At 47.0% G+C, this 15,522-nt stretch overlaps 1 protein-coding gene across 1 annotated transcript in view; it reads right to left on the bottom strand.

The window, feature by feature from the left end:
- Nucleotides 1-15,522, bottom strand: part of FOXO3 (forkhead box O3) — a 163,242-nt gene that overhangs the window by 55,975 nt on the left and 91,745 nt on the right. The gene's annotated exons all lie outside the window — the stretch shown is intronic.

Below are 15,522 nucleotides of genomic sequence, written 5' to 3'. Positions count from 1 at the left end.
TCCTTACTCACCTAAGTAACCTTTGCTCATGTGAAGAGCTGCATTGACCTTAACAGAACCTCTCAAATGAGAACAGGTTTGCAGGATCATGTCCTATGCTGGAAGACAGGGTTATCTTTTCCCTCTCCCCACCCCTTCTCTCTCCACCCATGCATTCAGTACACAATGTTCTCTTCATTACTTTGACATGGGCTTTAACAGCTTTAGACCTGTAACAAGAAAAACAGAATATGCAAGTCCTATGATTCCTGGGTATTTAAAAAAGAAAAAAAAAAAGCAACCGTTTCTCAGAATCTTCCAAGAGAAAGAATTGTGTGTGTGCCAAGAGGCAAGAGTTCACTGTCTGGAATCCAAAGACCTTTCAGGAAAGATTATCTCAATATAATTTCAGACACTAATGTAAAGTAGTCACATTCTCGTATTGTTCTGTTGGTTTTTCATAACCTATTTCTGTAGTTGGTGCAAGGTACAACATTTACTGTACTCTTTACATGCACTTACATATTATATGATGCTGGAATGATACTGGATTGCTGCCATATGTCGAAATAATATATACACTGAAAAGTTATCATCAACAATTAAAAAGCCATAGAATTGCTCAACAGTTCAACCTCATTCACCCTGTGTGGGATTTGGGCCAGTGAATACAAAGAGCTTTCTTTAGCTACCCCTCCCTCCCATGAATCAGGACATTACTTTACTTTGATATAATGCTATTTGTGGTCACATATGACAAAAAACAGAACTACTGTAGGAAAACAGGCCTATTTCTCAGGCTGCTTTAATCCAACACACAAACTCTGCCCAAAAAACACATAAAGCTAGAGCTTCATGTTTAGATTACAATTGTAACAAAAAGGGGAAAAATGTAACTAATCCATTTTCAATATATACAGAGTAGAACAGCTGCCAACAGATTTTGGCAAGAACTAGCAAATTAAGAACATTTGATTTGTTTCACTCCCAGGTTTCCATGAGTCCCTAGTAGCTGGAAGTCAGTTCAGGATAAAAGAGGCATAGAAGTGTAAGACACCTGCAACTCGCAGTCTGCCAGGAGTATGGGCATGTGGAGCCAACCTCCACTGACCCAAAAGAGAGCAGGGAAGATTGGGAGGGGACAACATACAGGAAGGCCATGTCTACAACTAGGAAATTATTTTGAAATTACTAAATTCAACTTCGGAACTCCAGATTTAATAAATTCAAACTAGAGTGTCCTCACTATAAGGAAGCATCAAAATTAGTTTGAAGCAGGCTCCGTTAAGGTAGAGATGCTACCTCGAATTCAGAGCCCCAGGAGGCACGCTGGGGAACTGGGGGTGGGGGTGGGGCTCCCGGAGGCCAGTTAGTTTAAATTAGCAGCACTGGAGCATCCACACTAATGTTATTTCAGATTTACAAGTTTGGAATTAGCGTTATTCCTCATGAAAAGCAGGACTACAGAGTACAAATACTGCATCCCCTTATTCTGGAATAGCGGGCTTGGTATTGTGGACGGACAGCTTACAAATTTGAATGAGGGGATTTGTGTTATTTCGGACTAAGGTCCTAGTGTAGATTTGTGTGACAAAATACTCTGCTAGTGGGGAAGCAATAAGAACAGCCATCCTGGGTCAGGTGAATACTTGGTCTAGCCCCTTATCCTATCCTTGAAGCAGAAGTACTCAATGCTTTTTTTTCCCCTGTCTTCACAGACAAGGTCAGCTCCCAGACTACTGCACTAGGCAACACAGTATGGGAAGGAGGTAGGCAGCCCTTGGTGGAGAAAGAATAGGTTAGGAACTATTTAAAAAAGCTAGACATGCATCCAAGGGTAGTGAGGGAGTTGGCAAATGTCATTGCAGAGCTTTTGGCCATTATCTCTGAAAACTCGTGGCGACTGGGAGAGATCCCAGATGATTAGAAAGGCAAATGTAGTACCTATCTTAAAAAAAAAGGGAAGAAAAACAATCCAGGGAACTACAGACCAGTCAGCCTTACCTCAGACCCCAGAAAAACCATGGAGGGGATCCTCAAGGAATCCATTTTGAACCACTTGGAAGAGGGGAATGTGATCAGGAATAGTCCATATGGATTCACCAAGGGCAAATCATGCCTGACCAATCTGATTAGCTTCTATGATGAGGTAACTGACTCTGTGGACATGGGGAACTCAGTGGATGTGATGTACCTTGACTTTAGCAAAGCTTTTGATACAGTCTCCCACAATATTCTTACCAGCAAGTTAAGGAAAATGGATTGGATAAATGGACTGTAAGGTGGATAGAAAGCTGGCTAGATTGTCAGGCCCAACGGGTAGTGATCAATGGCTCAATGTCTGGTTGGCGGTCGGTTTCAAGCGGAGTGCCCCAAGGATCAGTTCTACGGCCAATTTTATTCAACATCTTCATTAATGACTTGGATGAGGGGATGGATTGCACCCTCAGCAAGTTGGTGGATGACACTAACCTAGGGGGAGAGGTAGATATGTTGGAGGGCAGGGACAGGGTCCAGAGTGACCTAGACACATTAGAGGATTGGGCCAAAAGAAATCTGATGAGGTTCAACAAGGACAAGTGTAGAGTCCTGCACTTGGGACAGAGGAATCCAAAGCATTGTTACAGGCTGGGGACTGACTGGATGTTCAGCAGAAAAGGATCTGGCTAGGTAGCAGTTCAGCAGAAAAGGATCTGGGGATTACAGTGGATGAGAAGCTGGATATGAGTCAACAGTGTGCCCTTGTAGCCCACAAGGCTAATGGCATATTAGGTTGGAGGAGGAGCATTGCCAGCAGATCTAGATAAGTGATTATTCCCCTTTATTCGGCTCTTGTGAGGCCACATCTGGAGTACTGCGTCCAGTTCTGGGTCTCCCACTATAGAAAGGATGTGGATGCATTGGAGAGGGTCCGGCGGAGGACAACCAAAATGATTAGAGGGCTGGAGCACATGACCTATGAGGAGAGGCTGAGGGATTTGGGCTTATTTAGTCTGCAGAAGAGAAGAGTGAGTGGGGATTTGATAGCAGCCTTCAACTCCCTGAAGGGAGGTTCCAAAGAGGATGGAGAGAGGCTGTTCTCAGTAGTGACAGATGGCAGAACAAGGAGCAATGGTCTCAAGTTACAATGGGGAGATCTCTTGGATATTAGGAAAAACTATTTTACTAGGAGGGTGATGAAGTCCTGGAATGGGTTACCTAAGGAGATGGTGGAATCTCCATCCCTAGAGGTTTTTAAGTCTTCGCTTGACAAAGCCCTGGCTGGAATGATTTAGTTGGGATTGGTCCTGATTTGGGCAGGGGGTTGGACTTGATGACCTCCTGAGGTCTCTTCCTGCCCTATGATTCTATGAACATCTCCTGGTAACTCGTTCCATGTAAACCTCCCGACATTATAATCAAACCATGTAGTATAAGTACTAAATTATTACAAATTAAAATTGCCATTAAAATAGAACAAAAATGTTATGTTTTATTTATTTCAGGGACTGAAAATTAAACAAGTCCTATTAGACTTGTTATATTTTCTCTCAAACGAGTTCCTAAAAAGCAGTGCCAGATTGAGGCCACTAGGGATATAATCAGATACCCCATGTATCACAAATGCTAGAAACAAATGCTTTACACCATTAGAACAATGGGAGCTCCCATCCTTCCACTGGTACATAGCAAGTGTTACCAGGGAAGGCAGACTGCAAGATACTTAAAATAGAAGATATTAGTATGACACCATTTGATCTTCATTTTACTGTCTTCATCATCATTTGAATGCCAATAAGAATCTATCTCTACAACAATTAGATCCAGAAACCTCAAAAAGGGATTTTGTGAAGGTTTGGATGAAGATTTAGGATTACTTTAACAGAAAAAGGTGGAACAAGATCCAGTAGTCAGAAGCTGTCATTAAACAAATTCATACTAAAAATAAAAGGAACATTTTAAATAGTGAGGATAATAACTGTTGAAGCAATTTATCAAGAGACATGATAGATTCTACACTATTAAGACCGGATGTTTTTCTAGAAGAGATGCTATAGCTCAAGCAGAAATTGTGGGTTTAATGCCAAAATTATTAGATGAGGTTCTATGTCCTATGTTATGCAGATCATATATTCTATGATCCCTTCTGGCTTTAAAATCTACGAACCCAAGTTTGCTTGCCTTGTCTTAATGTTAATGGTCTTTTCTGTTCAGATATTACTTTGGAACTTGCACTAGTGGTGAAAGCAAAAGAGTTACCACAAGAGATCATAACGTGACATAATAAGTACTTTGGAGGAAGGGGTTATATGAGAAAAACTCCAAAACATTATGTGTGAAACACACCACTTTCATCCCCATCACAAGAAACAAATAGCATCTTATCTTTGTTTTTTGTGCCACGAAGAACTTAAAAGTGATTGATCTTATCTCATATTTCAAGCTAGTTATGGTATCTGTTTAGAGGAAGAGGTTCACATGACAAGCTTGAGACTCTGATGGAAACTTTTTGTTGAACTGGTACCAGCTTTCTGCTATCTGGACATAAATAAATTCATGCAAGAATTCTCTAGTGTTTGTTCTTTATCAACCGTGAGGCTGTTGATTTATGTAGAAGTTTTTTCTGCCACTCTAGATATTAGCATTTACAGCAAGCTGCATTTTTACCTCTATGAAAATCACCATGAAGTTTAAGAGACTATTGCAGTCTTGTGTTAATTTTCATGTGCTATTTAATATAGTGATATAGTGACTGACTAAAAAACAATTGAGTGATGTGGTTCTGTACAGCATGCCATGACATCTTGTTTTATACTGTCATTGGATTTACATTTATAACAAGACCACATTCTCTGCTGCCCTTGCCCCAAGTGACAATTCAAACAAGGCTGTAGGTAACAAAAGTAAACTAAAGCAGGATGGAAACAAAGTCATCCTCTCATTATACTGCAGGTCTCATAATTAAAATTTTAAAAAATTATGCAGTGAGGGAACCTAGAATTTATGTATATCATCTTGAGAGCAACACCTCTGATGGATGTAACCAAGTGAGACCTGTCTGCTAATTTGCATTCTGCAACTCACTGCATCAAGTGATGACTGATGGGAGATGATAACCAAGGGATGATTATGGACATGGATTTTGCAGGGCCTGTATGCAGTAAAGAACAGTTACTTACCTCGTAACTGTGATTCTTCGAGATGTGTTGCTCATGTCCATTCCAATATAGGTGTGTGTGAGCAGCGTGTACACACCGTCAGAAGATTTTCCCTCAGCAGTACCCTTAATGCCAGCAGGGATCCCTCTGGAGTGGAGCCAGTATACCAGCCCATATATACCCATGCTGGTCCCTCATCCACTCAGTTCCTTCTTACTGGCATACTCTGGATAAAGAGCAGTGGGCGGGCATTTGGAATGGACATGAGCAAAACATCTCGAAGAATCACAGTTACAAGGTAAGTAACTGTTCTTTCTTCTTCAAGTGATTGCTCATGTGCATTCCAATATGGTGACTTCAAAGCAGAACCCACGGAGGTGGAGGGCTGGACGATGAAACTACTGAGGAATGGAGGACCGCCCTACCCAGGGCAGTGTCCCCTCTGGCCTGATGCGACAGTGCATAGTGGTTGGCAAACGTATGGACGGAGGACCATGTGGTGGCTCTGCAGATAACCAGGATGGGAACCTGTGCTATGAAAGTGGTGAAGGTGGCCACCGCCCTTGTGGAGTGGTCTCTAAGGGGCGGAGCTGAAATGCCCGCAGGGCGTAGCACTCCCTGATGCAAGCAGTTATCGAAGAGGCTATCCGCTGGGTGGACATGGGTTGGCCCCTCATGCACTCTGCGACAGCCACGAAAAGTTGTGGCGACTTCCAGAACAGTTTGGTCCTGTCTAAATAAAAGGCTAGTGCCCTTTGGACATCTAGAGTGTGTAAAGCCTGCTCCTTCCCAGATGCATGCGGTTTAGGGTAAAAAAACCATCAGGAAGATGTCCTGGGAGGCGTGGAAGGACGACACCAACTTTGGCAGGAAAGCCGGGTGAGGGAGGAGCCGAACCTTATCCTTAAAAAATACCGTCTAGGTGGGATCTGATGTGAGTGCCCTACGCTCAGATACCCGCCTGGCGGAAGTGATCGCCACCAGGAGAGCCACCTTATAAGGTGGAGGAGGGAACATGGCGCTAACGGCTCAAACGGGGGCCCCATGAGTTTGGAGAGAACCAAGTTTAGGTCCCACTGGGGAACAGGCTGGCGGACGTGGGGATAGAGCCTGTCCAGCCCTTTCAGGAACCTGTTTGACCATTGGATTGGCAAATAGGGTTTTTCCCCCTTCCCATGGGTGGAAGGCTGAGATGGCCGCCAGGTGAACCTTGATGGAGGAGGAAGAAAGATGCTGGAGCCTAAAGGTCCAAAGGGTAATCTAGGATCAGGGGGATCGGAACCCACCTTGGGTGCACCCCCTTCTGGGAAGCCCAACAGCAGAACCGCTTCCACTTAGCCAGATACGTGGCCCTGGTAGAGGGTTTTCAGAGCACTGGAGCTCCTTTGCCGTTAACCACGGAGCTTCCATACTGTCAGGTGCAGCGACTGCAGGTCCGGGTGGCAGAACCTGCCCAAGTCCTGGGATATCAGGTCCAGAACCAGTGGGAGGGATATGGGCCTCTTGCAGGCGAGGCTGAGGAGGGTCAAGAACCAATGTTGCCTGGGCCATGCCAGGGCGATTAGAATCAGGGACGCCCTGAACTCCTGCACTTTCAGGAGGACCTTGTGAACTAGTGGAAAAGGCAGGAAGGCATACAACAGGCCTCGCAGCCAGAGGAGGAGGACAGCATCCCCTAAGGAACCCTGCCCCTGTCCCATGAGGGAGCAGAAATGTGGGCACTTCTTGTTCTGCCCCGTGGTGAACAGGTCCAGGTGGGGGGACCTCCACGCGCGGAGGATGGAATGGGCTACATCCCAGCGCAGGGACCACTTGTGACCTGCAAACGATCTGTTCAGCCTGTCTGCCAGGACGTTCTGGGAGCCTGGGAGATAGGAGGCCATCGGGTGCATGTCCGCCCCGATGCAGAGGTCCCACAGGCAGATCGCCTCCAAGCACAGGCGAGGGGAACAGGCCCCGCCCCGCTTGTTTATGTACGCCACCGCTGTCATGTTGTCCGACAGAACGAGGACGGACTTGCCCCTCAAGTGGGGAAGGAAAACCACATAAGCCAGTCGGACTGCCCGGAGCTCCCTGACATTGATATGCAGGGAGGGTTCATCCATAGACCACATACCTTGAGTGTGGAGGTCTCCTAGGTGAGCTCCCCAACCCATGTCCAACTCATCCATGACCAGTCGGATGGACGGCACGGTTCTGGAGAATGGAACCCCTGCACAGACCTTCGCCTGGTGGGTCCACCATTCCAATGCAAAGAGGATGGGGGCGGGGGCTGTCAGCACCCTGTCCAAGAGCGGACGGACGGGTTGCGGACTCACGATAGCCACATCTGTAGCGGGCGCATGTGTAGTCTGGCGTGTTGCACCACATAGGTGCAAGTGGCCATGAGGCCCAGCAGACTCATGCAAGTCCGGACGGTGGTCACCGGAAAGTTCTGGAGCGCCCTGACCACCGTCTGTATCGTGAGAAACCGGGAACTGAGCAGAGAGGCGCTCTGTGCCAGGGAATCTAAGGTGGTGCCCACAAACTCTATTATCTGGGTAGGAGTCAGGGTCGATTTGTCCAGATTTAACAGAAGGCCTAAGTCTTCGAAGAGTTTGCGGTTTGTGGTGATATTTGCTCTCACATGAGTCTCTGACTCCTCCCTCAGTAGCCAATCATCTAGGTAAGGGAACAGTGGGACACTCCTTTTCCTGAGCTCGGCAGCCACCACTGCCATGCATTTGGTGAAGACCCGAGGAGCCATAGAAATACCAAAGGGGAGGGCCATGAATTGGTAATGGTCCGGGCCCACGGTAAACTGTAGGAACCTTCGATGGCAGGAGGTAATTGAAATGTGAAAGTAAGCGTCTTTAAAGTCGAGGGCAACGTACCAGTCTCTGGGGGCTAAGGAGGGGATAATGGACGCCAGAGTCACCATTTTGAATTTTGTCTTGACGATGAAGGAATTTAGAGCTCTGAGGTCCAGAATGGGATGAAGGCCCCCTTTCGCCTTTGGAACCAGAAAGTAACAGGAATAGAATCCCCTGTTCCAAAACTCAGGTTACTATGCTCCTAGCGTGAGGAGGTGATTTACTTTCTCTTGTAGCAGAGGCTCATGAGAGGGATCCCTGAAAAGAGATGGGATAGGGGGCTGGGAAGGAGGGGGCATGTGGAAAGGGATTACATAACCCCTCTCCACTATCTCCAGCATCCATAGGTCCATTGCCCCAAAGGGTGAGGGGGCCATGTTTGCACCATGGGCACCGGAACCGGCTGAGCCCACTGTTGCTGGTACAGGAGCGGAGGACTATGGTGCCGGGAATGGTGCCTAGAGTGGGAGCGACACCATGAGCAAGACCTGGAGCCCCTTGAGGACCGGACGTATTCCGCCTTGGAGTCGGATGAATACTCCAACGCAGACCAGGGCAGTGCTGATGCGGATTCCAAAAGAGTTGCAGTATGCTGAGACATGGACTCCGGCTTACCATGGTGCCGAGGCCGTGGAGGAGGCATGGCCGGGCAGGGGTCCCACACGGAGGTAGGTGCCGATGGGCCCCAGGTCGGTGACGGTGCTGGGCGATGTTGCCGCACCAAGTCCAGTGCCGTGTCTTTGGATGGTACCAGGGGTGTTGGTGCCTCGATGGCTGGTGCCACATGCAGTGCCATCAGGGCCGGGCTATGTCTGCCCTGATGCACCATTTCTTCGGTCGCCCCGGAAGGCGATCGGTGCCAAGTGTCCCCGTGCCGCCTAGAGGGTGCTGGAATCAGAGGAGAAGGGGAGGACTCAATTAGAACCGTCACTGTCTCCAAGGCCTCCGGTGTAGATGGCTCTGGGAAGTCCTTCAGAGGGCTGATGTCTCCTCGCTGAGAGATAGGCCTGCCCAACCTAGAAGGCCTGGGCTCCTGGCTCGTCGGCACCGTGTGCCCCACTGAAGGGCAATGGAGAGTGCGTGCTGACCCGTTAGGCCACCTCTTCTTCTGAGGCGCTAGCGATTGAGAGTGGTGCCAGAGAGGTACGGTGCGTGGAACTGTTGCACACCAAGGTCGGTGCGCTTCAGAAGGCTGGTGCCGAGTACGGTGCAGGTACCAGTCGGAGAGCCGCTTTCATGAAGAAGCTCTTAAGACGCAACTCCCTCTCGCGTTTGGTCCTGGGCTTGAAGGCCTTACAGATTTTACAGGCTTCTGTAAGTAGTGCTTCTCCCAGACACTTTAAGCATGACGAGTGCGGGTCACCTCATGGCATAGGCCTATTGCACTTTTTGCAGGGTTTAAAGCCTTGCGGGAGGGCATGCTCTGCTGTGGGCGCATGGCACACAGCGGCAGGGAGCAATCAACAGAAACAACAAAAGTCTTTAACTTAAATTGCAGATAGTTAGCTGAAGATTAACTGCAGATTGAAGAAGAACAATGAAGACAACGATCTCCTTGAGGAGCTGAGGGTTGTTCCAAGGACCGTTATGGTGGTAAGAAGGAACTGAGTGGGTGAGGGGCCCTGCAGGGGTATATATGGGCCAGTATACCAGCACCACTCCAGGGGGATCCCTGCTGGCCTTAAGGGTACTGCTGAGGGAAAAACTTCAGACGGTGCGTGCACGCTGCGTGCACACACCTATATTGGAATGCACATGAGCAATCACTCAAAGAAGAAGATATGTTTAGCTCCCCAGTTCCACTGAAATCTCTGTTCACTTATAACAGTCACTGTGCCTGATAAACCTGCTATACTCACACAAGATCTCTGTATCAGCAAGACCTTCTACAGCTGTGCAGAGAGCAAAAGCTAGACGGTGCCACTGCCTATAAGAATAAACATCTTCACAGAGCAAAAAAATTGCACAGTAAGAAAAAAACCTACAGGTAGCAAGTGTGTGCTAAAACAATAATAATTATCTGACAAAGTAGGATTTGGCCCACAAAAGCTTACACCCAAATAAATCAGTTAAATAGTTAAGGTGCCACAGAACTCGTTGTTTTAACAATAATATAGTGATGATAATAAACAGGGCTCGACAAATAATACAATCTACTCACCTGGGGCAAGTAGATTGTAACCCAGAAGAGCCGGGTTTGGGTGATCTGCGCATGCGCAGATCGCTGGATAGCGCAGCTGGCGAGTGGGGCTCACCGCGGTTCGGCGAGCCCTGATAATAAAACACCAAAGCATTAGTTATAGGGCTAAACCTCTGACAGCTCTCTAAGTGCACTTAGTCAGGTCTCAGGCCTTATGTCTTCATAAATTCTCTCAGTCATACTTGACTGAAGTACCCTGTGGATCAGCTGTGCTTGATCCAAAGTGTCTGACTGGGTTCAGATATTTGGGGTCCTTCCCCCCTTCAGGAGCTGTGATCAGTGGTTAATAAACTGACTCAAAGCAGATTTCTTAAATGAAAGTACAGGTTGTACCTCCCTAAACCGTGACTCTCTGCACTGGCAACACCTATGGTCCAGGAGAACCCTGGATGTCCCTGGATCAGAAAGTTCTAAGACTGGGAGCCCAGTGGCAAGCAGGCCAGCTTCCAGCAGACCTAGCCAGGGCTGCTGGTAAGGTGCCAGGGGGTTGGCCAAGGCTGGCTGCCCAGCCAGTCTAGAGGCAGGGGGCCAGGTTGGCCAGAAACAACTGGCAGCGGGGAGGATCAAACAACTGGGGGGTGAGTAACAGGGGACCTCCCCTGGTCTGGCAAATTCCCTCATTTGGGGAGCTTACACCCAAATAAATCAGATCAAGAGGGTACTGGACTGGGGTGGTCCAATATTTCTCTTTCTATTGGGGATGTTAAAAAGCATTTTTGGGAAGGGGGTGGTAAATGTGGACTGCTGAAAATTCAGCAGTTACACACTTATACGTGGGCGGGAGGCGGCTCCCCGGGAGCTGGTTCACACAGGGAGCCGGCTTTGAAGCCAGTTCCCTGCAAATACTGTCCCCACCCCCACTGCTCCCAGACCTGCTCCCAGATGCTGCTCCAGTCATGACTGCCCTTACCTCTGTCCGTGTCCCCTCCCCAACAGGAACTGCAATCCCACTTCTTGACCGGGGGTGGGGGATTGCAGACAGGAGGAAAGGGGAGGGTGGAACTCTCAAAAGTTTGGGGATCACTGCCCTAGCCTACAGAGAATGAGAACAAATGCCCTCCTGCTTTTCAAAAATTCACCATGGATTCTGTCCATCGTACCAATTAGATTAAATATCAATCTACTCAACATCCATTCTATTCCACTAATCTTGCCCTCCTTGTCCCTTCAGCACTGGAACTGGGATGTTCAAGGATGACTCATTCACTTGACCTATCTAATATGGAATCATCTTTTCCTCCTACCCACGGATTTACTTTCCTCTCCAGCTCTCCCATTTACATCTCTTAAGTTCTAAGTCCCACTGTAAAACAGTTTGTAATACCTTCCATGAAGAATGCTTTATAAAAAAACCCTATTGTATTCATAGCAATTTAGATGTGAATCTGAGTTTTCATTTTTCTGCCTTAGAAGGTTTGCTACTATCTTTATAAAATGATCTAAGGGGGAGGGGGGAAGGGAGTGAGAGAAGTAATATTTTTACTGGACTAACTTTTGTTGTTAGAAGGAACAAGCTTTCAAGCCTCATAGAGCTCTTCTTCAGACCTGGGGAAGATAATCAGAATATCTAAACTAAACACAAGTTGGAAAAGATTAAGTATAAGGGAATCACACAGGGTCTAGGAGACCACTTAAAATGAAGTATACAGTTAAAAGTTAGCAGGGAATAAGATTTTTAGTGTCTAGCAGAATTATTCAGTAAGTTCCGAATCTAATGTTTTGAAGATGTGCAGTTTCCTTTGCAGATGAGAACTGAGGGACAGATATAGAGATCACTTTGTGAAAAGCATCTGTCAACAAGTGATAGGGAGTTTTTGTCTCATAACATTTTACTGCCTGAGTTCATTTGAGAGCCTACTTATCAATGGGTTTTATCCACATAGATATTGTTGAGGCATTTGATGCACTGGATCAGGTCTACCATGTATTGTGATAGGCATGTGTAGGGCCAACAGCCGTGATGGGTGTGTTGTGGCAGTGGGGTACTAAACATCATAGCATTGGAGATATGCCTGCTGCTTTTGCATTTGGAATTCTGGCAAGATGTTGTCAGTCTGAGTTGGTGAGTGATCTATAGGGAGTCTGCTACTGACGATGAGCTTAGCCAGGTGGGGGAGTGGTTTGAAAGCCAGAAGAGAGGGTTCAGGAAAGATCTTCAAGGTGTGGTCCCCAGAAAGTGTGAATTGTAATTGTCTCCATTTGGGTTCTATTGTGGGGTGGAACAAACCTGGGTACTTTAAGACAGTTACTGTAGATAAACATGAGCTCAGAAAACATTCATGTTATCTCTGATAGCAGGTAATACAGGCAGTCCCCGAGTTACGCGGATCCGACTTATGTCGGATCCGCACTTACGAATGCGGCTTTCTCGCCCCGGAGCTCGCAGGCAGTGGGACCGCCCAGAGCGCAGCGGTCCCGCCACCGTGACCTCCGGGGCGAGAAAAGCTGCTCCGGGTGCCCCTGGTCTGCTGGGGACCGTCTCCAGCAGACTAGGGACACCTGGAGCAAAGCCGGGGAGGTGGAGGGGTCCCGCACCTCTGACGCTTTGCTCCCGGCTTTGCTCCAGGTGTCCCTAGTGTGCTGGGGTGGGGGGGCAGCTAGTGCCCCCCCCCAGCAGACCAGGGAGACGTGGAGCAAAGCCCCGGGCCTGTGGTAGAGCAGGTGGGGCGCTGCCGGTTGGTCCCGCAGCACCGCTCCTTGGCGCTATTGGACCAACCCGGCAGCACACACCCCAGCTGCTCTGCCCCAGGAGTCCTGATTCAGCCGCTGCTGATCAGTTTCAGCAGCGGCTGAATCAGGACACCTGGGGCAGAGCAGCTGGGGTGCTGCTGGGTTGGTCCAGTAGCGCTGAGGAACGGCGGCGCTACTGGACCAACCCAGCAGCACCCCAGCTGCTCTGCCCCAGGCGTCCCCAAGTCAGCCGCTGCTGAAACTGACCAGTGGCTGACTACAGGAAGCCCCTGCCCCGGACTTCCTGGAATCAGCCACTGATCAGTTTCAGCAGCAGCTGACTTAGGGATGCCTGGGGGTCTTAAGTTGAATCTGTATGTAAGTCAGAACTGGCGTCCAGATTCAGCCGCTGTTGAAACTGATCAGTTTCAGCAGCGTCTGAATCTGGACGCCAGTTCCGACTTACATACAGATTCAACTTAAGAACAAACCTACAGTCTCTATCTTGTACGTAACCCGGGGACTGCCTGTACCTTGATAATTTTGTCAGTCTATCAAAACTGTGGGGGAGGAAGGGGAAAAAAATCACAAAAATAGGGAATCACTGTCCTTGCTAGCCCCCTCTCAAAAATCAGAAAAAGGGATGCAGCATCAGATCTGTAACGTGACAATATCTCTAAAATAATCTTCCCTGTCCCCAAAAGCATTTTAAAACTAATAGTAACAAAACAAATGTTCCAGCTAATGTACAATATACAACTTAGTGATAATAAACACAATACTCCCACTCGGCTTTTTTACTTGATGTGGCTGGAAACTTCTTTCTATGGTAGAAAAAAGTAAAGGTAGGGTGATTTTATTTTTGGCATTAGTTTCAAAGTTTAGACTTACAACACCAGTTATTTACATTATCTTTGTGTTGCTTCTAGCCAAAAGCGTAAAGGTGGTTTTTAAAAACTCTAGCAGTGCTAAACAAAAGATGTATTATCCCCTCTTATTTCTCCACTGCACAGCATTTCCAAGCTACTGCAAGAATAGAATTCAGTTCAAAATGCACAATGCATAATAACCCACTCAATAGCATAGAAAAGCAAGTTAAATCTCAGTATAGTCAATAAAGCTCATTGCAACAGAAGCCATTATTAAACACAGCCTTATCAGAGATCTGTTTGTGGAACTCTAATTAGTCAAGGGTACAATGTATCACTATTTTAATATCGTAAATACAGAGTATGAGCTAGATTCAGAGGTGAGGTAAACCATGTAAAGTACAACATGAAAGCAGGTGTAAGTTACATGCACAGGGGGAGAACAACAGGGCTGTGTCTACACTGCATCCCTTTTCCGGAAAAGGGATGCAGATTAGATACTTCGGAATTGCAAATCCGCGGGGGATTTAAATATCCCCCGCGGCATTTGCATTTACATGGCTGACGCTTTTTTCCGGCTTGGGGATAAGCTGGAGAAATCGCCAGTCTAGACGCGATTCTCTGGAAAAGAAGCCCTTGAAAGTAGGAATAAGAAATCCTGTGGAAAAGGGCTTCTTTTTCGGAGAATCGCGTCTAGACTGGTGCTTTTCTCCGGCTTATCCCCAAGCTGGAAAAAAGCGGCAGCCATGTAAATGCAAATGCCGCAGGGGATATTTAAATTCCCCGCGGATTTGCAATTCCGAAGTGTCTAATCTGCATCCCTTTTCCGGAAAAGGGGTGCAGTGTAGACACAGCCCAGGGTTTTATCAGAAATAGTAACTAACATAAGGATGTGCCAGAGCAGCCTCTGCCTGTAGGGTGCTCTGGCTCATGGCAGGCAGGCTTTGCTCCAGCATTGCCAGTGGGGAGGCATGGCTGGGGTATTCAAGGGATAAAAGTGATTCAACTGATTTCCCAGGCAGCTTTTACAGTAGCTCCATCCACAAAATTAAACTCCATCTATATTACAACCCACCAAACTAGGGTTGCCAGATGGTTTCAACAAAAATACAGGACATACTTGACTTTACATCACAATCTACATTACATCTTATTTAGAAAATACCAGACATTTATATTTTCTCATTTATATTTTCTCAATTTGTTTCCCAAATAGAAAGCTCAAATACTGGACTGTCCAGTTCAAAACCGGACACCTGGAAACCCTACACCAAACTGACCTGCTCATACTTGTTAAAGCTCCTGCAGAAGCGCTTCCCTTGGTATGAATCCCTATTGGGCACAGCAGTCATCCGATGTGCAGAGGATGCAGCGTTCAAGCCATTCCGGGGTGAATCAAGAGCTAAATGTAGATTTTATTGGTACTGAAAGCTGATCATGTTACCGATGAAGAATCTGCTGAATGTTTTTTTAGCATGATATTATATCAATAAGGAATCAGTGTGAATACAGTGTCCTTTCATTAATACATGAAAGATCTGCACACAGTCCTTTCTAGCTGAAACTGCCGCTCAAACACCCTGTTAATCTTCTGCTGATAAGGACGTAAAATAATTCAGTAAGATATCATTAAAATCTGATTGTTTGTGAGTGTAGTGTGTAATATAAGCATGAATTACCCTCTGTCCTAACAACGAGCAGTCCTGTGGCTCATTGTTTTTAAAGTCACAGACTAACATGGCTACCCCTTTGAGACTTCTGTCCTAAGTAATCTTAAAACTGTATCACATCGTTCATGGCAACAATGCGTAGTT

Source organism: Pelodiscus sinensis, chromosome 3 (genome assembly GCF_052426305.1).
Source record: "Pelodiscus sinensis isolate ZL-2025 chromosome 3, ASM5242630v1, whole genome shotgun sequence".
Classification (NCBI taxonomy): domain Eukaryota; kingdom Metazoa; phylum Chordata; order Testudines; family Trionychidae; genus Pelodiscus; species Pelodiscus sinensis.
This window is presented reverse-complemented; position numbering and strand designations above follow the sequence as displayed.